This window comes from Phocoena phocoena, chromosome 19, assembly GCF_963924675.1.
Source record: "Phocoena phocoena chromosome 19, mPhoPho1.1, whole genome shotgun sequence".
NCBI classification, from domain to species: domain Eukaryota; kingdom Metazoa; phylum Chordata; class Mammalia; order Artiodactyla; family Phocoenidae; genus Phocoena; species Phocoena phocoena.
The window spans coordinates 17,783,126-17,807,918 of record NC_089237.1 but is presented as its reverse complement, the minus strand read 5'-3'; the positions used below and the strand labels follow the sequence as shown (position 1 = coordinate 17,807,918).

Below are 24,793 nucleotides of genomic sequence, written 5' to 3'. Positions count from 1 at the left end.
CTGAAAAAACAAGACAACAGTTATTTTTTCTGAAAGCAATAAATGCCAAAATTATTAGTAAAACTAATCAAACTAGGGGTTATTTTAACTTTTCATTCTTTTTCCGTAAACAATCAAACTATGCCACAAATTCAGACTTTCTTAAATTTATAAAAACAATCAGAAGTCTAGATCTAATAATGTGAACTCGTCTTCCTATGACGAACATTGAAACTGCTAACTAAAGCATTATCAAACATTTGGGCTATCAACTCTTTCACAGACTGTATTAGGAAGACTGCAGAATCTTAAAAACAGAGGGTTGTATTGTGTTTCACTTTTCCTAAACAATCTTGTGCTACAGAAAATAAACCCTAACAGCAGAATGCAAATAAAATCTGTATTACAATACTGTTCAATGTTGACAACATTGCTTTTAACTAAAACTGCTAAAACATTCAACTTTAAATCATCAAGTTCTAACTCCAAAGTTTCAAGATATTCAGAAACAATCTCTTGACACAGTATCCCAAATACAGCTATTCCTCTAATGATCTGCCAAAAGAGATAAGCATGCCTGTATAATGCCATATTTGACCACAATCAAGCAAGCTGTCACTGCAATTAGAGTAAGTCAAAACAGCTCAATTGAGGATAGGTGCAGACAACTAGGAAATTCTCTCTAATCCTAGTTTTCTCTGCTCTATGAGAAAGGAAGAGCCCACAATTTGGCTTTAAATCAGAGTATCAATTTTCCGGTTTCCTTCGTGTTACAAAGTAGAGGGCATGAGGATTTGTGAGTCCTGAACTGACCTAAGTCAAAAGACTAAAGACCTCAGTCTAGCCTAAATTTAATTCAGGTGTGGAGTGGTATGACAACTTGAATGTTAACCTAACCAAAAATTACTTTGCTTTTTCAAAGTAAAATTTCAGTTGAAAGAATAAAGCTTAATGATAGCAAGCTCCAACATACAGTTTGCCACACTGTATCACAAACATTAGGTTACTTGTTTCCCTCACCAGAATGTGAAGTCCCTAAGGAGAAGAATGGTGGTCTTATAGTGAAGAAAAAGTTCTGCAACTAGACAGTGGTGATAATGGTCGTACAACACTGTTAATGTATTTAATGCCACTGAACTGTGCACTTTAATATAATTAAAATGAAAATTTTTATGTTATGTGTATTTTACCACATTAAAAATAATAAAACTGTGTGGTAGAGTCTATCCAAAAAAAGAAAGGAGTAATAAGACAGGAGTGGGGTTTCCAAAGACAAAAAGCTAATCTTAAAAGTGGAATAGGATTTAAGAGCAGGTATCCCTTCCAAGAATGAGAAAAAGCAATCATCAACAAACACTAAAATGTGAAAAAATAGCTATGGATCTTGAAAGTCTGTTTTAATCTTCAATATTTTGTCCAACGATCTCTTTAAAACAACACCTGCCTCTTGGCATTTTAACTTCTATTCCAACATTTAAAAGTTTAACAGTTACTTAAAAGGTGTTAATTGCAAAGTACAGCTAAATTCCTAAATAATAAATATCCAGATAATTAGATTAACTCAAACCTCACAGTATTATAGAACACCAATGTCCAGCCAAATCTCATAATTCTCTTTCATTCTATAGATTGATATGATCTAATTTTAAAAGAATAATCTCGGGCTTCCCTGGTGGCGCAGTGGTTGAGAGTCAGCCTGCCGACACAGGGGACGTGGGTTCGTGCCCCGGTCCGGGAGGATCCCACGTGCCGCGGAGCGGCTGGGCCCGTGGGCCATGGCCGCTGAGCCTGCGCTCCGCGGCGGGAGAGGCCACAGCAGTGAGAGGCCCGCGTACCGCAAAAAAAAAAAAAAAAAAAAAAAAAGAATAATCTCAAACTACCAACAATAATTGGGTACTATTTTTAAAATAATTAAATCTTTAGAGTAGTTAACTTAGCAGATTGTTTGTTTTTTTTTTTTTTTGTAGTATGCGGGCCTCTCACTGCCGTGGCCTCTCCCATTGCGGAGCAACAGGCTCCGGACGCGCAGGCTCAGCGGCCATGGCTCACGGGCCCAGCCGCTCCGCGGCATGTGGGATCTTCCTGGACCGGGGCATGAACCCGTGTCCCCTGCATCAGCAGGCAGACTCTCAACCACTGCACCACCAGGGAAGCCCTAGAGTAGTTAACTTAGAACAACCGTGTTTCAAATCAAAAAAGAACTGCTCCCAAATTTATCACTATCAAAAATGATATAACAAAAGCACAAACACTTAAACAGATATTATTAGTGAACTACCAAGTAATTCTACAAAAAAGAAAATGCCATCTGGGAAAACCCATTCCAGTTCATCCTTAGTACACGAGAAATAACTCGAGTTTTTCCAAATAGATCATGAATCATTAGCAAAATCTTTTTTTTGGTGGCCGAACCACACGGGATGTGGGATCTTAGATCCCCGACCAGGGATTGAACCCGGGGTGGCAGTGAAACCGCAAAGTCTTAAGCACTGGACCACCAGAGAATTCCCTACAAATTACTGTTCATAAATACCAGATTCTAAACACAGCTAAGTTTTCAAATCATTCTGCATCTATCTAACACAATACAAAAGAGCATTAATAATACAGTTTGAGTCCAGGAAAAGATCCACACATTTATGTTTTTTTGAAGTACAGTTGATTTACAATATTTATGATTAATTGATCAACAAAGGTTCAAAAACAGAGAAATACGTATTTTCAACATATGGTGCTAGAACTAGGTATTCATATGCAAAAAAATGAGCCTCAATCCATACCTCACACCATAATAAAAATATAACTCAAAATGTATCACAGACCTAAAAGTAGAACCTAAAATTATAAAATTTCTAGAAGAAATATATAGGAGAAAATCTTGGTGACCTCGGGCGAGACAAAGATTTCTTAAGATACAACCCCAAAAGCACAATCTATAAAAGAAAAAATTGAAAACCTGGACTGGGAGAAAATATTCACAAATCTCAAAAGACCTGTATCCAAAATACATAAAGAACTCTCAAAACACAATAATAAGAAAACTCAGTTTTAAAGTAGGCAAAGATTTAAACAGACATTTCACCAAAGAATATATATAGATGGCAAGCACTCAACATCATTAATCATTAGGGGAATACAAACTAAAATCACAAGGTGATACCACTATGCACCTATTAAAATAGCTTAAAAAAAAAAACAACCAATATCAAGTGCTGATGAAATTGCACAGAAACTCTCATAGATTGCTGGTGGGAATGTAAAATGGTACAGCCACATTAGAAAACAGTTTGGCAGTGTCTTATAAACTTAAACATACACTTAGCAAATAACCCATCAATACTGTCCCTAGGTATTTACACAAGTAAAAGGAAAAACCTACGTTCACACAAAACCTGCCTGTGAACGTCTGGAAACTACTTAAATGTCCCCCAACTGGGAAATGGATTTAAAAACTATGGTTCACCCGTACAATGGACTATTTTTCAGGAATATAAAGGAAAAAACTACTCATATAAGCAAAAACATGTATGAATTTCAAACACATTATGCTAAGTGAAAGAAACCATACTGAAGTTGTGTCATTTTGATTATATAGCATGTGGAAAAAGCAAAATTAGAGAAAATAAAACTGACTGGTGGTTGACAGGAGCTGTAGACTGTGGTGGTGACTACACTATGATACAGTTTTTTAAAATATTTATTTATTTATTTATCTATTTACCTATTTATTTATTTATTTTGGCTGTGCCGGGTCTTAGTTGCTGTACGGGACTTCTTAGATGCAGCATATGAACTCTTAGTTGCGGCATGCATGTGGGATCCAGTTCCCCAACCAGGGATTGAACCTGGGCCCCCTGCATTGGAAGGTGAAGTCTTACCCACTGGACCACCAGGGAAGTCCCCTACGACACATTTTGTTAAAACACAAACTATACACATTTAAAATGGGTAAATTTCACCTATAATGGAAAATAATCTGAAAAAGAATATTTATATGTATAACTGAATCACTTTGCTGTACACCTGAAACAACACTGTAAATTAACTATTCTTCAATTTTTTTTTTTTTTTTTTTTGCGGTACACAGGCCTCTCACTGTTGTGGCCTCTCCCATTGCGGAGCACAGGCTCCGGACGCACAGGCTCAGGGGCCATGGCTCACGGGCCCAGCCGCTCCGCGGCACGTGGGATCCTCCCGGACCCGGGCACGAACCCGCGTCCCCTGCATCGGCAGGCTGACTCTCAACCACTGCGCCACCGGGGAAGCCCCAACTATTCTTCAATTTTTAATAAATAAATAAATAAAATGGGCGAATTTCACTATATCTTAATTATACTTTAATTTTTTAAAAAAACTGAAAAAGGGTGGGAAAAGCCAGTATTTCTACATTTCCACCCTTAAAAAAATATTTTTTAAGCATTAAAAAAGCTTAAATCCTATTCTGTAAACACACTATAGTGGTAGTTACTTGCATCTATACATGTGTTAAAATAAAAATCAGTATTACTCTGATAGTTTTTAAAATTAAATAAAACAAAGTAAAAAACATGCATAGACAGCTCTAGAATACATACGAGGCTGATTCTAGAGGTTAACTCAGAAACCTAAGTGTCTAAGAGACAAGAGATGAGATGGAGGCCCCGTTTTTAACTGCATGTTTTTTTTCTTTTGAATTTTATACTTAAATACTCTAATACTCATACCCTAATAGAAATCATAATCATTTTATGTTTACCTCTCAATATTTAAAATGAAAGCTATATGTATTTTTGAATCAATACCACTTTAAAATAGATTTTAAAATATTTCCCCAGAAATGTATTTTAAATAGCGTTGATTCAAAAATACATATAGTTATAACACAGACGTAGAGAACAAACTTATGGACACTAAGGGGGAAGGGGGTGGTGGGAGGAATTGGGAGATTGGGACTGACGTATATACACTACTGATACTATGTATAAAGTAGACAACTGATGAGAGCCTCCTGTGTAGAGCAGGGAACTCTACTCAGTGCTCGTGGTGACCTACATGGGAGGGAAATCTGAGAAAGAGGGGATATATGTGTACGTATAGGTGATTCATTTTGCTGTACAGCAGAAACTAACACAACATTGTAAAGCAACTATACTCCAATAAAAAATAACTTTAAAAAATGTTTTTAAAATAAATAAATAAATATAGTTATGCATTATGCTGCGTTACTTTGTGACTTTTTTCCCAGAAGGAAAAGGTAAGAGGGGGAACACTGGGAGAAGAATATCACATTTTCCACAGCTATTACAAATTTAAATTGCAGATGATATTCACCGTAACACTTCTTTTATATTTTAAAAAGTAGAAACTAATGTCCAACAGGGGAAGAGCTTAATACTATTTTATTAATGCAACAATTAGGGAGTCATCACAAAAGTTTTAAAACTATATAGAAATATGTTAATTTGAAATTAAATGGAAGGGGGAAAAAAATCAAAAAGACTGTGTAAGACTATGTGGACAAGAATTAAGCAGTGTTAAGTAAATGTGACAGGAGCTGGTAAGTATACCTGAAGAAAAACATCTGACAAACATCTAAAGTTTAGTTTTTTGTTTTTTTTGTTTTTGTTTTTTTTTGCGGTACGCGGGCCTCTCACTGTTGTGGCCTCTCCCGTTGTGGAGCACAGGCTCCGGACGCGCACACTCAGTGGCCATGGCTCACGGGCCTAGCCGCTCCGCAGCATGTGGGATCTTCCCGGACCGGGGCATGAACCCGTGTCCCCTGCATCGGCAGGCGGACTCTCAATCACTGCGCCACCAGGGAAGCCCTAAGTCCTATTTTTATTACTAATTTGCTGTTTGATCTCATACAAATCATGTTATAGTTCTCATCCATTCTGTACTCATTTATAAAATGAAGAATTTGAACTAGACACTCTTTTATGTTGTTTCTTGGTCTAAAATTCCACGAATTTGCAGATTTAAACTGAATTAAATGTACCCTATAGGAAAAAAAAGGCTGACATTTAAAATTTGTTACTACAAAAACATAATTACCATCAATTTCCGCAAAAGCAAAATGTTAACCACAAAGCCAATAATCCCTGGTGGTGAAGCATAAAACATCTTTCATCTACCACCAAAATAAACGTGATGACATGAAAATCAAGTAAAAGCTAGCAATAATCTAGGTGACCCTGGGTTTGGTATTGACTTTCTACATACTACACCAAAGGCATGATACATGAAAGAAATAATTGATAAGTTTGGACTTTATTAAAATGTGTAACTTCTGCTCTGTGAAAGACACTGTCAAGAGAATAAGAAGACAAGGCACAAATCAGGACAAAATATTTGCAAAAAAACCACATCTGATAAAGGGCTATTACCCAAAATATACAAAGAACTCAAACAATAAGAAAACAACTCAATTAAAAACTGAGAAAAATATCTAAACTGATACCTCACCAACAATTAAAAACTGAGCAAAATATCTAAACTGATACCTCACCAAAGAAAATATACATAGAGCAAATAGTATATGAAAAGATGCTCAACATCTTATTTCGTTAGGGAATTGCAAGTTAAAATGAAATACCACTACATATTAGAATGGCTAACATCCAAGACACTGAAAACACCAAATGCTAGAAAGGATGTGGGAGCAACAGGAATTCTCATTCACGGCTGGTGGGAAAGCAAAATAATACTCTGGAAGATAGTTTGGCAGTTTCTTACAAAACTAAACATAGCCGCCTTACCACACGATCCAGCAATTGCATTCCTTGGTATCCAAATGCGTTTAAAACTTATATCAAACAAAATCCTGCACATGACAGTTATAGTAGTTTTATTCATAATTGCTATAACTTGGAAACAACCAAGATGTCAAATAGATGAACAGATTAACCGTGGTACATCCATGCAATAGATTATTCAGCGCTAAAAAGAAATGAACTATCAAGCCACAAAAAGATACAGAGGTATCTTGAATACATATTATTTATACTAAGTGAGAGACACCAACCTGAAAGGTTATAATACTGTTATGACTCCAAATATGTAACATTCTGGAAAAAGCAATACTATGGAAACAGTTAAAAAAAAACAAACAAAAAAAAACAAAACAAAACAGTGGTTGCCAGGGGCTTAAAGGGGAAGAAGGGATAAATAGATGGAGCACAGGAAATTTTTAGGACAGTGAAACTGTTCTGTATGATACTATAATGGTGGATACATGTCATTATACTACATTTGTCAAAACCACTGAACTACACCAAGAGTGAACCCTAATGTAAACTACAACCTTGGTTGATAACCATTTGTCAATGTTGGTTCACCTCTTGTAACAAATGTACCACTTTGGTGGGAATTGCTGATGACGGTTGATGTGAAGGGGGGAATGGATATATGGGAACTCTGAACTTTGAGCTCAACTTTGCTGTGAATCTAAAACTGCTCTAAAAAATAAAGTCTATATTTTTTTTTATAAGTAGCAACAAAAAAAGTTAATAACTTGAGTAAACCCGTAGTCAAAATTTCTAAAGCATTTCTTCAAAACAGTATGTCCAGGGGCTTCCCTGGTGGCGCAGTGGTTGAGAGTCCGCCTGCCGATGCAGGGGACACGGGTTCGTGCCCCGGTCCGGGAAGATCCCACATGCCGCGGAGCGGCTGGGCCCGTGAGCCATGGCCACTGAGCCTGCATGTCCGGAGCCTGTGCTTCGCAACGGGAGAGGCCACAACAGTGAGAGGCCCACGTACCGCAAAAAAAAAAAAAAAAAAACACAGTATGTCCATTTTAAAACCTGACTACAGGGCTTCCCTGGTGGTGCAGTGGTTGGGAGTCCGCCTGCCAATGCAGGGGACAAGGGTTCGAGCCCTGGTCCAGGAGGATCCCACATGCCACGGAGCAGCTAAGCCTATGTGCCACAGCTGCTGAGCCTGCGCTCTAGAGCCTGTGAGCCACAACTACTGAAGTGCACACGCCTACAGCCCGAGCTCCACAGCAAGAGAGGCCACTGCAGTGAGAAGCCTGCGCACCACAATGAAGAGTGGCCCCCACTCACCGCAACTAGAGAAAGCTGCACGCAGCAACGGGGACCCAACACAGCCAAAAATAAATAATAAATAAATAAATTTATTTTTAAAAAAAACTGACTAAAAAATTGTAAAACTGATAACAATGATTACCTCTAAGAAATGAAATGGAGAATGCAGCACTTTCTTTCACTTTTTACTTTGTTACAATGTAGCCTGAACTTTTAAACAGTATCCACTTTTATATTTGTGCTACTTGTTCTGTTTTCGTTTGGGGGGTTTGGTTTTTTTTTGCTTTTTTAGAAGCTTTTTAATTGCTTTATTAACTTTACATTTTTCCAGGCGAATGGGTGAAACTGTACTGTTGGCAGAAAAACTTCGATTGGGTGCCAAGGCAATCTCTAATTAGAAGCTGGTAACACCTGACACATGGAAATTACATAAGGTTCACAGCAAACGGATCGGTAAAGACATATCAGGAAAATGAAAGGAAAAAGAACATTGGGAATCACAGTATTAATCTCAAGGGAAATGGCAGGAGTCAAGGCATAAGGCAAAATTCATCATGATGGTCATGGTGATTAGAGAGCTCCCCTACAAGTATACAAAGACAATTCCTCAACTGCAGCTCCCTAAGTTTTCTCCTGATTTCTCTCAACCCGTCCATTCACATTTCCATCTCCACCCATCCCATCACTGACCTGTCTACTGGGTATGGCCCACTGGAAATTACAGGCAACTCGGAGAGCCTTTCCCTGTGTATTATTTCCTGCTGGCTGGTGGCCTTCGCCCCCTCCCAAAGGGGGGGTCTTCCTCTCCATTCTTCATGGGCTGCTCCATTTCTTCATTTTCCTAGGCCTATCCTTGCTGTCTTCTTGCTTCTCCGATTCTCGCCACCAGTGCACTGCCGCAACACTTATACCCACAGACCTGCTCCACTTTCCCTGGAGGGATGAAGGCTGCTTTGCTCTGCAGCTCCCAGTCATGTGAGGGCACCACGTCACCGCCAAGCTCACCCCCCAACTCCTGTAGCCAGTGCAGCAGGAGTGCACCCCTCCTGCCTCAAGCACACACACAGAAAACTCCCTGTATTACTGTTTTTAATAATACATTTTAATAAAGGGGGCACAATGTTCTAAAAAATTAAAGACGTTATTAGCACAAAGCTTCCTTACCTGTGACAAGAGGCTATTGGACTACATGCTATATCTAGGTATAAGATTAAAGTTCTACCTACAAGTTGAGTCTAACAGAATGTCTGGGAAAAAGTATTTTACAAAAAACACCCCATTAAGGGCATAATTTGAACAGTGCAAATCATCTTTTTTTTTTTTTTTTTTTTTTCCGGCCACACCACGCAGCTTGTGGGATCTTAGTTCCCTGACCAGGGACTGAATGCAGGCCACCACAATGAAAGCACTGAGTCCTAACCACTGGACAACCAGGGAATCCCACAAATCACCTTCAAAAGACTGAAAAAATTAAGGGACAAGGGCAAGGATGTGGAAATACTGAGTCCTTACAACAGTTAAAAAATCATCTTGTATAAACAAGCCTCTTCTCTCTTTATTTACATAAAAGGACATGTTATTCTAACCCAACATGTAATATTCACTAATTTTTTGTCATCTACTAGGAAGTGTTCTGGCACAAGACACATAGATAAAGAAAGAGTGCCTGGACTTAAAGAATATGCCTTATGGAGAAGGAAACAGCTAAACAGTGAATTACAATATGGTTAAGTGCCATAACAGAGATGTAAATGAAGAGCTGCAGGAGCACAGACTAGGAGTATCAAGCAAGACTTCAAAGCGGAAGGGGGCTGGATCATAGCCAGGTGCAGGTGGAGTGTGGAGACTCTTCTACTGAAAAGTATAAGGCTGGCTTTGTAGAGCACAGGACTTATTCTCTGATCTATGATTTACGCTATATGCAGCTAGTAGAGGTCTTTAAGAAAGAGAGTAGTATAGTAAGATTTGCTTTTTAAAACTGTTTATTAAGTTTTTTTTAAGGAGGTGGGGAGGAGGACCAAATATACAGAAAACAAAGGAGGAGCTGGAAAAGATCAAAGACAATGGAGATTTGGAGGGAATTGCCTTGAAGACTAGATAGCTCCTTCCTCAAAGAAGAGTTAAGAAGGACTATATTTTTGTTGGGCATGAAGGTGGTCAAAGAAGATATATGAAACTCTTCATTTTTCTTTAGCAAAGGAAGCAAGCAGTCCCTTGTTTCCCCCGAAACAGATCATTTAAAGCAAATCTTTCTTACCTATAGGAACAACGTTAAATTTTGGATCCATGCTCCTAATGAAGGCTTTTATATCAAGTAAGTCATAAATTTATCTAACAATGCCCCAAACACAAATGTACAAGTCAAAGGGTTTGCTTTAGAAGATTAAACAAATCTACAATAAACATAAGCATAGGGCCCCACTGAGCTAGAGAATATATATAGGTACTTATGATAAATTGAAATACTTATTAAGTATTAATTACTCAAAATTAATGACAATTATAACATTAACTAAATTTTTGCTCAATGTCAAGAAGAGTCTAAGGAGCCATGACAGCTAAATGTAATGTGATATCCTGTATGGGATCCTGGAATAGAAAAAGGACATTAGGGAATACTAAGGATATCTGAATAAAGTTAATAATAATGTATTAAGGGACTTCCCTGGCAGTCCAGTGGTTAAGACTCCACGCTTCCAATGCAGGGGGCGCGGGTTCGTTCCCTGGTCGGGGAACTAAGATCCCACATGCCTCTGGGTGCGGCCAAATGCTACTACTACTACTACTACTAATATATCAATATTGGCTCTTTAGTACAAATATGCCATACTAATATAAAATGTTAACAGCAGGGGAAAATGGGCACAAAGTATATGAGGTGTTATGTGTATATATATGAACTCTGTACTACCTTAGCAATCTCTCTGTAAATCTAAAACTGTACTAAAATAAAAGGTTTATTTTTTTAAAAAAAGTTTTGGGAAGGGTCAATACCACTCCATACACACAGACATGTACAGCTTCTTTTAGCTTTATAAAATACCTTTAGAAACCTTATCCTAAGGTTATTAGGATAAGCTCATGAGATACTCAATACAGGATCTGGGAATCAGCTGAATTTAGGGGATTTTTTTTTTTTATCATCACTATTTTACAAACAAGAGAACTGATACATAAACGGATACAGAGATTGTCACAAATTCACAAAGGCTTCTGATTCTTAGTCTCATATTCCTTCCACTACATTCCCATACAAAGCCCAAAGATTAAAAAAAAATAAGCTTGCCTCCATAATTCTGAAATAATATTCCCTATAGAAAGCAGAGTTAGTCGAAACCTAGTTATCAATATATAAAAGAGCTAACTAATAAGAACCTGCTGTATAGCACAGGGAACTCTACTCAATACTCTGTAAGGGCCTATATAGGAAAAGAATCTTTAAAAAAATAAGTGGATATATGTATATGTATAGCTGTACACCTGAAACTAACACAACACTGTAAATCAACTATACTCCAAATAAAAATTAAAAAAAAAACCAACAAAAAACCTAGTTATCACAAAAGACACGGAAAGACTGAGGACGTGTTATACATTAGAGGAGACAAAGAATAGCTAAATGTAATCAATGTGGAATCCTGGATGGGATTCTGGAACAGAAAAAGGACGTCAGTAGAAAAAGTAGTAAAATTCAAGTAAGCTCTATGGTTTAGTTAATATTATTTTACCAATGTTAATTTCCTAGTTTTGATAATTATATTATGGTTATTGTACAAATACTGTAGCAGGAGAAGTTGGGTGAGTGATATACCAAAACCCTCTATACTATTTTTGGGACCATTCCATATGTCTAAAATAAGTTTAAAATAAATTAGTTTAAAATAAAAACAAAAATCTTTTAGTTATTATTATTATTGAAAGCATATTATTATGAGAAAACAATTAGAGTGCTGAAAAATGTGCTTGCATGCTACCGTTGGAAAGGTAGAATGGAGAATGCTTGTATATATTAAGTAACTCTGAAAGAACCCACATATAATTGGAAATAGTGGTTGTCTTTGAGGTTAAGTGGTTTAACTTTTCACTCTGAATCCTTTTGTCCCTTCTGAATGTCATACTAGAAAAGCAAAACGAAGAACAAAGGAAGGGATATAAAAAGTGATTTCAAACTCCCACGGCACAAACTATGATAGTAGTAGCAATGATGATGATGATGATGATAATTATATTTTATTTCTTGCCTCTCTCCCCCACAAAAATTTTTTTCAAGTCATTCAGATGAACTTACTAAGATCCTTCTTTCCAAAAATAGTCAGTATGGCATCCGATTATCTGAAGACCCCAACAGGGATTTGAACAGAAGTAATTTTTTCTGCTTTACCCTGCTTTCAAAACCACATTTAGATCTCTCAAATCCCGTTAGAGGTAAAATGATCGTATCATACAAACCAGGGCACTCTGAGAGTAAAAGGGAGTGCTAATCGTTATTAATTAGCCAGGACAAGAAGCATAAACCAAACACTGGGTCACCCTAGTGAAAATTCACAGATCCTATGTTAGAGCATTCTTAAAATTTGGTTTCAATGATGACTGCTTTGAACACTTATTCCATTGTCTAAATCAACTCTTCCTTTCTAAATATTACCTGCTTTCAGAATTCAAATATAGTTTTTCATTTATGCTGATCAGAAATGTAAGTTCAAAAAGATCAGACACGCACACACCAAAAAATGTGTCAAAGATTTTTAAATGCACACACATGTATACATACACCCAGCTGACTTTCTTTCAACTGCTTCTTCTCTCAAAAAAGTATCAACTTGTGGTAGGTCTAACTACAAATGAATAGAAACTGACTGACCTGTGTGTCATTAAAAGTACATGGTAGTTCTAGTTCCTTACAGGTCAAGAATTCTGCTTCCAAGCACAGGACAAATGTGGAAACTTCTCATTACAAATTTAGCTGTAGTGATCATTTAAATATAAATAGAGACAGGGGTTGCCCTATATTTATCCATATAAATAATCTTGTTTTTTGCTAACCAGTGCTAATTTCGGAATCCACATAATCCCACAGCTGTACCTTTTCCAGTGATTAACTATATGGTAATTAATAGGGAAAACTAGAGCTAAAGAAAAGTGTGGGCCAATTCTTTAAGGATCACAACAAACAGCCCATAATTTCAAATAGCAAAACACAATATTTAAGACCCTAAAGAGGTGAGTCTCTTCCATGTTCCTATGACTATTAAAATTTAATACCATTTCTTAAAAAAAAGAAAAGAAAAATATTACTCACAGTCAAAGTCGGCAGATACAAAGTTCTGATCTGAATAGTCAAATCAATTATTAACACAAGGATTATACAGACTGAGATTTTAAATCCTGTCTGGCTTTTCCTATCTAGACTAGGTATAAGCCAAGTTTAATCTTTGGCAGTTTATTGTACCACTCATGCCAACCCTATCTTAGCACCTGGCTCTGGCTATTTAGCTGCATACTGTAGATGTTCCTGTCTCTCTGCTCCAAATCTCCCCAACCAAAATTTATCTTTTGTACTGTATTTACCATTAGCCCCTTAGAGATTGTCTAATGTCTCCAAGTATGCATTATTAATCACAGTCCTACATCACAACTCAAATAACATACTTGTTTATAATCTGGACTTTCTAAATACAAAATGTATAATGATGCTGATTCCACCTGCCATGGACCAAAAATAGTTTTGTTTAGCAGACAGAGCCATACAGAACAGCTTCATATTTCATCTATGAATAAAAACAGTCCTCCTCTGTCAACAAATAAATATGAGAATTCATCTGTCTCCCTCTGCCCTACTCATTCCAAATAAACTAATTCTAGTATTATCTTAATTCAGAAAGAAAATGTCTCAGGATGAAAAACCTATCCAAAAAGAAATGGACATTCTGGGACTTCTCTGGCAGTCCAGCGGTTAGGACTCCACACTTTCGCTGCTAAGGGCCCGGGTTCTATCACTGGTTGGGGAGCTAAGATCCCAAAAGCCTCTTGGCCAGAAAAAAAAAAGGACATTCTGGGGGATTATTGATGTTTTTTTATTAGTATATTTAAAATTTATTTCAATTTAGAAAGTAGACAGAAACACCATTGTGGTCAATTCCTCAAAAACCCCAGTTCTTCACTACTGTTTTCCTAATGACATAGTCTGATTTCCAGTGCCTTCCAGTATATTATTGTAAAGCCAAAGATCTCTGAAGTCAGAGACACCAGAAATCAAATCATTACTGTCTGCTAGCTGTATAACCTTGGGCAGATTACCAAACCACTCTCTGGGTTTAGGCCTGTTTCCGCAGCTGTAAATTCCAGATGATCACACTACAGTATTACTGCATAGGTTTTGAGATTTAAAGAGTTACAAAATAATGAATTATTATTTTAAGGCACTGTTGAGGCCAGTCAGTAACCCAGAAGAATAAATTCACTTATAAAACTTAACTCTATGTAATCTGGTAGGAAAGATAACTGGCTAAGCCATCTCAGTAAATATCTAAGAACTTGAAAACACATTACACTGAGTCAAGGGTATAAGCATATCACACACTCATCTAAAAATACACGTACATCTGTTTGACATATCAAATTTTCTGGATAATTTGACTAGAACAAGAAAGGACTGGTTTCCAAAAACTCATTACACTGAAAAATTAGGAACTTTTTAAAACCCCATAGGAGAAGTCGACCTTTTTCAGAAATGCAGGCAAAGTCAGTAAACAATTTTTGAGGCATTCAAAAAGATATGGAGACAATAGTTAAGAAGTCCTCTGAGGGGCTTCCCTGGTGGCGCAGTGGTTAAGAATCCACCTGCCAATGCAGGGGACACGGGTTTGAGCCCTGGTCCGGGAAAATCCCACGTGCCTCGGAGCAACTAAGCCCATGCGCCACAACTACTGAGCCTGCGTGGCACAACTACTGAAGCCCGCGTGCAGCAACGAAGACCCAACGCAGCCAAAGATAGACATAAATAGATAGAAAAAATAAATTAATTAATTAAAAAAAAAGAAGTCCTCTGAGACCCATAACAATGCTTATTATTTTTCACCACTGGCTGGTACGATAAATGTCTATCTATTTAGACGTTTGACAAAAATTCTGCACTAGTCCAAGGAAAAACAATGTGTATGTACAATGTGTCACACAAAAGGAAACTCACAACTAAAAGATTGCTGAAATTATATACAATATAAAATAAAGTGAGATTATAACTCTCCGTAAGACAACCTCCACACTTGAAATATCCTTCAACTGGCTTTAGGATGTTACAGAACTAATAGGTCAACCTAGATAATCCACAGCACAGCAGGAAGCTGAGCCACCAAGTCTGGACATTCTTCTTAAGACTCTACGAAGTCTTTCCTTCCTACATACATGCCTCTACTTAACCATTAATTCAAATACCTGAGCAACCTGTAGGTGCCAGACCCTGACTCAATACTAGAAAAATGAATAAAACAAGAAAGACTGCATTCAAGGAGTTCCACGTCCAGGAAGATGAGATAAATTATAAGTATTATAATAAGTATTACAAAGTATACCGTAGGAGAAATAAAACAACACAGTGGTTAAAGGCTGAGACTGGTCCAAACTACTTGAAACCTACTTCTTCGACTCACTAGCTGTGGGAAGTGGGGAAGTTTTTCTTTTGTAAAATGGGGATAAAAATAAAACCCACCTTACCAGGGGATTACATGATATAATAATGCATACCACAGTACCTAACAGAGAGAGCACTCTGTACTGTTAGCTACTACTATTACTAATAAAAGTGTTGTTACTGAAATATGACCAAAGTGCTGTGGGAGCACAGAAAATGAAGCAACTAACTCTGCCTAGGGAAGACGACAGAGACAACAGCAAACTGAGTCTTGAAGAATGAGTAGTAAGGGGACTTCCCTGGTGGTGTGGTGGATAAGACTCCCTGCTCCCAATGCAGGGGGCCTGGGTTCAATCCCTGGTCAGGGAACTAGATCCCACACGCATGCCGCAACTAAGGAGCCTGCCTGCCGAAACTAAGACCTGGTGTAACCAAATAAATAAATAAATAAATAAATATTTTTTTTAAAAAAAAAAGAATGAGTAGTAGGAATTCCAGACAGGTAAGAGCATATGCAAAAACAAAAAACAATTAAAGAGCCTAGCATGTCCAGATAATAACATAAACTACAAAATGGCAGGACAGGACAATGAGGGGGAAGAAAAGAAATACACCTGTTACAATGGCACGAGATGCTTAAGAGTCTTAGAAACCAAGTTAGTGTGTTTGTATCTTATACTTGAAACAATCAGGAAAGACAGGAAAAGTCATATTTTAGGAGAAAACAAGGTTCAAAACTGAGTTCACTGTGTGGCCTCAATTTCTCAGTTTTCTCTTACGTAAAATGAAGGATACCACCACCTGGTTTGGATGGTTACTTAGATTAGATAAATATCTCCAAAATGCCATGACACGTGGCCTGGCATGTAAAACTACTCAAAAAATAGTAGCTGACAGTAGCATCATTAGATTCCACAGCAGTCAACTTTTGATGCTATAATGGTCATGGATAAGTTTTTGGTATCCTAATTTGACAGTACCCAGTAGAAGTACCACTCTTCTCTGCCATCTACTCTTTTACTGGAACAAATTAACAAAATGGAATAATTTTTTTAAAATCTTATTTTCTTATCTTTTTATGATGCTGTGCTAACAAACAGGCACTCAATAAATGTTTGGGAAATGGAATGGAATTTCTGGTAGGCCTATAAACAGCAAAAAGGCAAGCAAGAAGTCATGAAGAACCAATTAAGCTGAGATGGTTCTGGGAAAAAAAATATTTAATGACAAGCATACCAACTATTTCCTACCAGTTAGTTAATTGGTAGAAAATGCTGCTATGTATTAAAGAGAAACAATGCTTTGCATAATGTAGACAATACCAACACTCATCTCCTCAAAAAGAGGCCAAACTATGTACCACAGCAGAAAGAATGCTACAAAAGAAATCAGAAGATTAAAGTTCAAAACTCAGCTCTGTACTAGGCAAATAATTTATCTTCAGTTTCTTCATCTATGAAAGACTTACTACCTATACTACTTATCTTGCTGAGTTACTGGGAGAATTAGACAAGAATGTATACAAGGGCACTTATTAAACCATGACAGTATGCAACTACACAATATTACCATTCTAATATCCAGGTTAGATGGTTTTACAACACCCTGGTGCCTCAGTTCCCTAACTTCCTTTCCTATAATGATCTTGACCTCCATTCTATCTTAGCCATTTCACTCTCATGGTCATTACTAATAATTTCAACCCTTCCATAATCTCTACTTCAAACACTGTGCTCTCCAACCACAACCTTCTGTCCTTCCAGCTCATTCCCTCTAGTACCTCCACTCCAACAATTCTTAAACCCCATCAGAACCTACAATCCATTGATCCAACTTTTTTCTCTACTCTCCACCCCAAAAGTCCTCACTTATCTCTCTGCCACGCTTAAAATCACATAGCCCTTGTATACGCTCTCTACTCCCTTGCCCCCACTCACATTAATTTTGGTTAATGGAGACTGGTTATCACAGCTTTAACTGTATGTATAGCATATCTAACACAACTGTATCTAAATCAATCTTCCTATGTCTATTCCCCTGCTTAAACAACACCTTAAATAGCCAGTACATGCCTGCCTACAGCATTAAAATAAAACTTACTTTTGTATCCCCAGCTTTCACTTTTCCCCTATTTCCAATGTTTTATTCATTGTCCTACAAAAACCAATTCTGCTAGTTCCACTTCTATACTTTTACCCTATTTTCTCCAACTGAATGCCTCCCATTCTTTTCCTTTGCAAGGATGCAAACCCATCTTTCAAGACCCAGTTTAAATGCTAATTTCTTCATAAAGGCACACCTAATTATTCCATTTTAAGGGCTCTCTCTTTTCCTTAGGGTTTTGCATTTATTGACTATAATACTATTCATCTGATAATCATGCTAGTCTTGTGTGTAATAAACTTAATATTATTACTTTTGTTATCTCTCCAGCTAAAACAATAGCTCCTTGAAAAACACTTCTTAACCAACTCCGCCACATAATCATACATACTATTCTTAGTACAACCCCTATTCAAATATTGTTTTAACAATTTTTAAAATTAGCTTATATTCTAAAAAATATTCTTGAAGTAAATAAACTTTGCATCTCTCGTGCAGATGATACCCTAAAGTAGTATTAAACCAATTAAATTTTCAATCACTTTTGCCCCTTCTTTAAAAATACTCCATAATTTTACTCATAGCAACAAGAGAAATTACTGACACTACAGCATATAATCCACAAGCATCAGCTTTAGTTTCTTCTATAGTCAAGACCTAAAGTATCAAATTAATTTCTTGATTTTTTTATCAGTACTGCCTATAAAGAGGGTGAAAAATTAAGCTGTTCTTCTCTCATCAACTCTGGAAAAATACTATTACATGAACCATGAGATACGAACACTGACTTTTCCAACAATCATTATTTAAAATGTCAGATACAAAACATGACTAGACTGCCCTGGCAGCGCAGTGGTTAAGAATCCACCTGCCAATGCAGGGGACATGGGTTCAAGCCCTAGTCTGGGAAGATCCCACATGCCACGGAGCAACTAAGCCCGTGCACCACAACTGCTGAAGCCCACGCGCCTAAAGCCCCTGCTCCGCAACAAGAGACGCCACCACAATGAGAAGCCCGCGCACTGCAACGAAGAGTAGCCCCAGCTTGCCGCAACTAGAGAAAGCCCCCGCGCAGCAACAAAAACCCAACACAGCCAAAAATATATAAATAAATTAAAAAAATAAAATAAAAAAAACCATGATCAATGACTTTTCTCTATTACATCTTTAAACCTGGAGAGCTATTTTGTATTTCAGTTCTATAAAACACAGCAATAAATTGAAATTCCCTCTCGAAATCAATGTAATTGCTAAAGAGTGGCAAGGATGGCAAAAAATAATTGGAACCTCACGAGATGAGAGTAAATGTAATATTACAAAGATAACTTTCTGGTTGCTTGACTGACCCAAAACACAAGATTTATCTTACCCTAAGATTGTCAGTAAAAAGAAGAATTAAGGCAAGAAACAGGAAACTCGTGGTTTTGGGTCCTAACTTTAATTTCTTACTCTCTATAGCACTTACTAAAACATTGTGTGCTATTAACCTATGTACAATGCCAAACCAACTTTAGCTATACTTTTCCCCCATACATTCCTAAATTAGTATAAAATACTAAGTGCATGTTAAATCCCAAAGATATCATTTTGTGTAAGAATGACAACACAGTATATTCAGCCTGAGCATATTTAATTTTTTGCACTGATTAATACAACATGAATTAAGCACATTTGGTTAGACTTCCAAGTTAAATGGACAATTCATTTTTTATAACTGGAAAATCATTACAACATCTTCTGGTATTCACTGCAATATCAAATCAATGCCTTCTTTCAGGATTTGTGGTGGTCATCTGTAATTCCTTTGGTAATTGCCATGAGTCAGCTTTCACTTAATACTAAATGGCAATGCTAATATGAAAAGAGAATGCCAGGCATACAAGCAAAAGTACCAAGTTGTTTCAGGAAGGAATTTGAATAGAATTCAAGAACTGGATGTCTACCTCAAGCTGGAATCCATTTTCATTAATAAAATATTAGAAACTTATTAAATCACAAGAACAAAAATGAAACCTCTACATGGGTTTCAAATCCATAATTCAAGATTTCATGAACTTCTGCTACAACTTTTCCAAAAATGGTAATCTTGACCACATCAAGAAAACAGACTGTTCTTTATTCATTTTATCATGTACCCAAATAGACTGAATTTATATGGAAATTATCTCAGCAATGAAGCAGCACAATCAGGATAGCTAATTATATACATTAAAAAAAAATTTAAGTCACAAACTTTAGTTCTGGTTATATAACTTAAAGACCTGAGAAAATGTGATAAAAGAATCCTTCGCAGTACTTTAATGAGAATTCTGTGACACATACAGACTAAAAGGAAGGAATACAACAGGGACACCTATTTTTCTATAATTTTGACGGCACTCAGCCTAACGATATATTTGTCTAGACATTATTTGTTTCTTCTTGGTCTTCCATGCCCACTTTGAAAACAAATAAATAAGGGTACCATCACATGAAGCCCTATGATCACACTTCTCGCCAACCCCATCCTCCCTTCAACGCAAATTGTAAGTGTCTCTATGATGTTATTCCTTAATATGCCCCACGTTTTTAAGTGCCTTTTGCCTTAAATATATACCCTCTACCCTTCAAATCACCACCAGGGAGCTCTCCTTTATGCTGACCTTTCTTTGGCCACTCTTGATCCCTTGAGAATATACTAACCAATAATTTCGCATTTGCTAATAATAATCATGCCAATTCATCATCAGTATTTTGAAATTTGTACAGCCTTGGTTCCAATCCTTTCCACCTATCATAATGTATATGAGAAACGAAACAGTAATGATTTTGCGTAAGTTTCAGTCTCCCAAGCAAAGCTGACAATGATTTTCATAGCTAGTGGCATCTTTCAGATGACAGGAAACACAGGAAACAGAGATTAGAACACTTGCCCATGTGTGATCTCTGGCATGCCTGCATTAGAATGCCAACTCTATTACAAAGACCCACACAGAAAATATATTAATATATTTCTATGACCTAAATATTTTTAAACTGTAAACCTCCTGACTTAATGGTCTCAATTAAGAATTATCTGAAGGTCACATCCTGGTATCATATATGAAACACAAAAAGGAATCCTACAAACATACTACATAAAAGTAATACATGACTTGCTTATTGCTGTGTACCATTATGATTACTATATAGGTTATAGGAAGTTCTTGGGTAATTTTTACATTTTTATTATCACCTTTAAGATAGTTGTTTCTCTCATTATCACTCACTGATCTATTATTGTAGCTCCTTTTCATTAGAAATCTAATGCAGAATACATTCAGAACAAGAAGAAATGAGAGGCTACTCTAAATCACCAGTCCTCTGCAGGTACGCAAGCTGAAGAACATTTCCTCACTAACATTCAGCTGCATCATCATCAATGCTGCGCCACCACTAAACGCTAAGCAGTGTGTACACCTCATAGCTGTACATCACTGTACAAATAGTACTTTCTTTAGTGAACTTGTAGTTCAAAGTGCTGAACACATCTATATTGTAAATTATACTATGTTATTTTCCATTAGTTTGTGTAACATTTCAATCTGTGAACAAGTATGCCTTAATCTGGTAAACGTAGGCAGAAGTCATGTCTCATTCAGAAATTGAGGTCAGATTCTTAAAGGAGTAGTTAAAACTCTTAAAACATTAAAAAAATAAATACATCAGCCTAAATCTCAAAGACTTCCAAAGATAAAATACCACTTAAAAGGGGTACACAAAAGAATGTCTGAACTAAAACAAGTTAACGATATATCCTGTACAACAAGGTGTAACTTATTACTGTCCGGAGCCTCCCTAGAAGCCTTGGGAGACCAACGAGAAACAGATCTGCACAAAACGGAACAGAGTAAAAACTGTAATTGTATCACCTCTCTAAAAGCTCATTTATTCTTTGTGACCTATAAGTTTATCCTACACATCTGATGACTCGATTACAGTTATATAAAATACATAATTGCCAGTAGAGATAATGGTCATGGGCACACGTTCAAAAGTCAAAAAGCCAAAGTCTGAATCCAGGTTCTGCCATTTACCAGCTGCGTATACTTGGCCAAGTTATTTAATTATCTGTGCCTGAGCTGCCTCATTTGAAAATGAGAGTAATAGTGCCCACCTCCTACAGTTATTGTGAAGATTATGAGATAACACACATAAAGCTCATAGAACAGTACCTGTTTATTAAAATGAAGTTATCAAATGTTTTCAAACATATGTCCCTGATAATAATTACTCTTTATATTCCTAAGTGCTTCAAGTGGCATACCAGTTAAGCTCCTCACTATATTATACAAGACACCTTTGAAACTTTAAGTGTTCACAAAATCTAATAGTGAAGCCACCTCTGACTCCATACTAAATTCAAGAGACAGTACTCAAACTCCCCAAAATTTGCACTTGATGGTAAATTGGCAAAGAGTGAAATTCTAAATTATCTTGCCAAATTAAAGGCAAAGAAAATGATAATCATCTAGAACTTACCAGAGAAGGTGCACAGAAAAATTTCCAGTACTAGAAAAAGATCTGTTTAAAGCAACAGGATCTGTGCACTGTGTCTGGAAACCTACTTTGGATCTGTTTTCAAGTGTACTTACTAGCTTCACCTCATTTATCACTTAAGGCCTTAAAAGAAGGCCACAGTTAATTTTGAATAACCTGACCTTGAACAACGTTTCAGATATACTATATGCAGGAGCATCCTATTATGTCTTCCCTCCAATAACTAAATCAAATGACATCATTAATGAAAATCAATCTATATTTTCCCTTTTATTAAAACATCCAGAAAACAGTACTTTTAAGTATTTTAAATGAATGTTTTTTTTAATGTTAGCACAATAATTTACAGAAGTTTTATTATCCTGTAATTGTCTAAAAGTTTTTCATTACCAATGCCCTATTTATCCATAATGCTGGGACATCCGAATTTTAAATACCAATATTTACCTGGCTGACCCAATACAGCAGGAATTGGGTATTCCAATATAAAAGCAGTGCATAAAATATATGTAGTATCTTCAAAGGACTACCAAGCAACCAAAAGCAGATCTTATATAAACGCAACTACAGCATCAAAAGAGAAAGTCATCTTACTTGAAAAAGTAGAGGCTTTCTCAGTTTTTTCAGGTGACGGCATTCATACTCTACTCCCCAGTTTTCAAAATCTTTCAAGGCCCTGCAAATCCTGCTCTTTGTTTGACTGCTGAAATCCTGTGGTTGACAAACATCTCCCCTCAAAACTCAGTTGTCCATATTATTTATTTTCAATTTTATTAAGTGATCCTCAAATTCTCTCCTCTGAAAAGCACTTGAGGATTTTAGTTACCAACATGTCTCCTTAAAAAACTACCAATAAATCCCACACATCTTGCAGCCTACTCATGTTTTATGGTGCTCCCTAAAACAAACAAACAAAAAACCACCTTTCCCAGGGTTCAAATGGCTAATATGAACTGATGGCTTCCAACTTCCCAGGACCTGCATTATAGCCTTAAACACCTTGAGATCCTGTGTCGTGCTGCAGCTATCAGCAGGCGCGTGATCACAAGGCTTTTCGACAGCCCCAGATCCTTCACTGCTGCAAAACTTCTCATAAGCGTGCTAGGCACCAGACTGTTAACAGTGTTGGCTTAACTGTTTTACCTGTTTATGTACCAACCCAAACATCTCGGAGAATTCAAAGCCTTCAAACTGCCTTCCGAAACCTACCCCGTGTATTCCCGTGTTACTCTGAGAAAGATCTGCAGCGGGATAATAATTTGAGTTCGGCATCCCCTGACCCAAACTGCTGTTGCCAGGATATGCGGTAGTAATGCAGTGGTTTCTTTGAGATTGAGGATGTATTTTAAGCCCATCTCTACTAAATCCCTTTCAGTACCCGAAACTGCTGCGGTAACAATGCTTAACTGGAAGGTATTCGAAAACAGCCGAAAGACGTGTTGTTCTAATTTGGCCTTAATTTTTTCCTCAATAACGCTTGCCATGGCAAGGACATTTTTCCATACAACGCCTGCAACTGAAGGAAAAAAATCAAGCTTTTGGTACCAGTCATCACCTGCTTGCAGTCCATTATCAGGACGCTTCTTACAAATCTCTCGAGGTAGGATTTAGGGCTAAGCCTACATCGACCATCATCCTGTAACTTACTGTTTTCCAAGCCCATTTAATGGTCTAACGACAACAGCAACATTTACGCCCGGAGAAATCTCAATGTCTGACTAACCAAGAAGGCGTCTGATAACTAAAGCCCCCTTTCTCCGGGTGAGGATATGGAAAAATAGACAATGAAAGGGATTTATCTGTTACAATGAGGAAAGAGGGGGAAGGACCCCAAGAAGAGCCGTGCGAGCAAAATCCAGGGGTTCGGGAGCCCCGGTCTCAGCAACACTCGCCCCAAGCCCGCCCTCCCACCCCAACCCAACCGCCGTGTCCCCTGGGAGACAGCCCAGCGCCCGCAACACGCTGGGCACACCCGAGGGCAGCACAGCCCTCCTCCCACCCCCAGCGGCCAGGCTGGGGCTCCCAAACCCGCAGCCCGAACAGGCCGAGGCCGTAAACCCGGCGGCCTGAGGTAAAGAGGTAAGAGGATACGGGGTGAGAGGAGATGCGGCCTCGCCTCAAACCGGGAGGCCCCTTGAGGAATCAGAGGAGGGAGAAAAGGGAGCCGTTTCGGAAGCCGGAGCAGACCCCGGAGAGAAAGCGAGCTGGGAGCGGGGGATGAGGAGGTTCCGGCTCGGCCAGCGCCTCCCCCGGACCTCGGCGACGCCCGTGTTTACCTGAAAGTCTCGGTCCTCGTTGAAGCGGGAGAAGCGGTCCGCCATTTTGCCGCCTTCACTCCTCTCAGGACAACGCTCTCCGGTTCGCTCCTTCCCTCCCGCGACACCCGCCCCCTCGCTCCCCTCCAGTGTTCCCCGCCTCCTCCCACGCCCACCCGCGTACAGGTCAGGGAGGGAGGAAGCGAGATATGCGCGTCCCGACCGGAGCACCGCCGGCGCAGGCGCCTTTCTACCCTGGAGGCGGAACCTTCCCTCACGTCCCC

General features: G+C 37.9%; 1 pseudogene; it reads right to left on the bottom strand.

Annotated features, from left to right (window-relative positions):
• Positions 1-8,533: 8,533 nt before the first annotated feature.
• Positions 8,534-8,832, bottom strand: LOC136138850 (protein BEX3-like; annotated as a pseudogene).
• Positions 8,833-24,793: the final 15,961 nt, after the last annotated feature.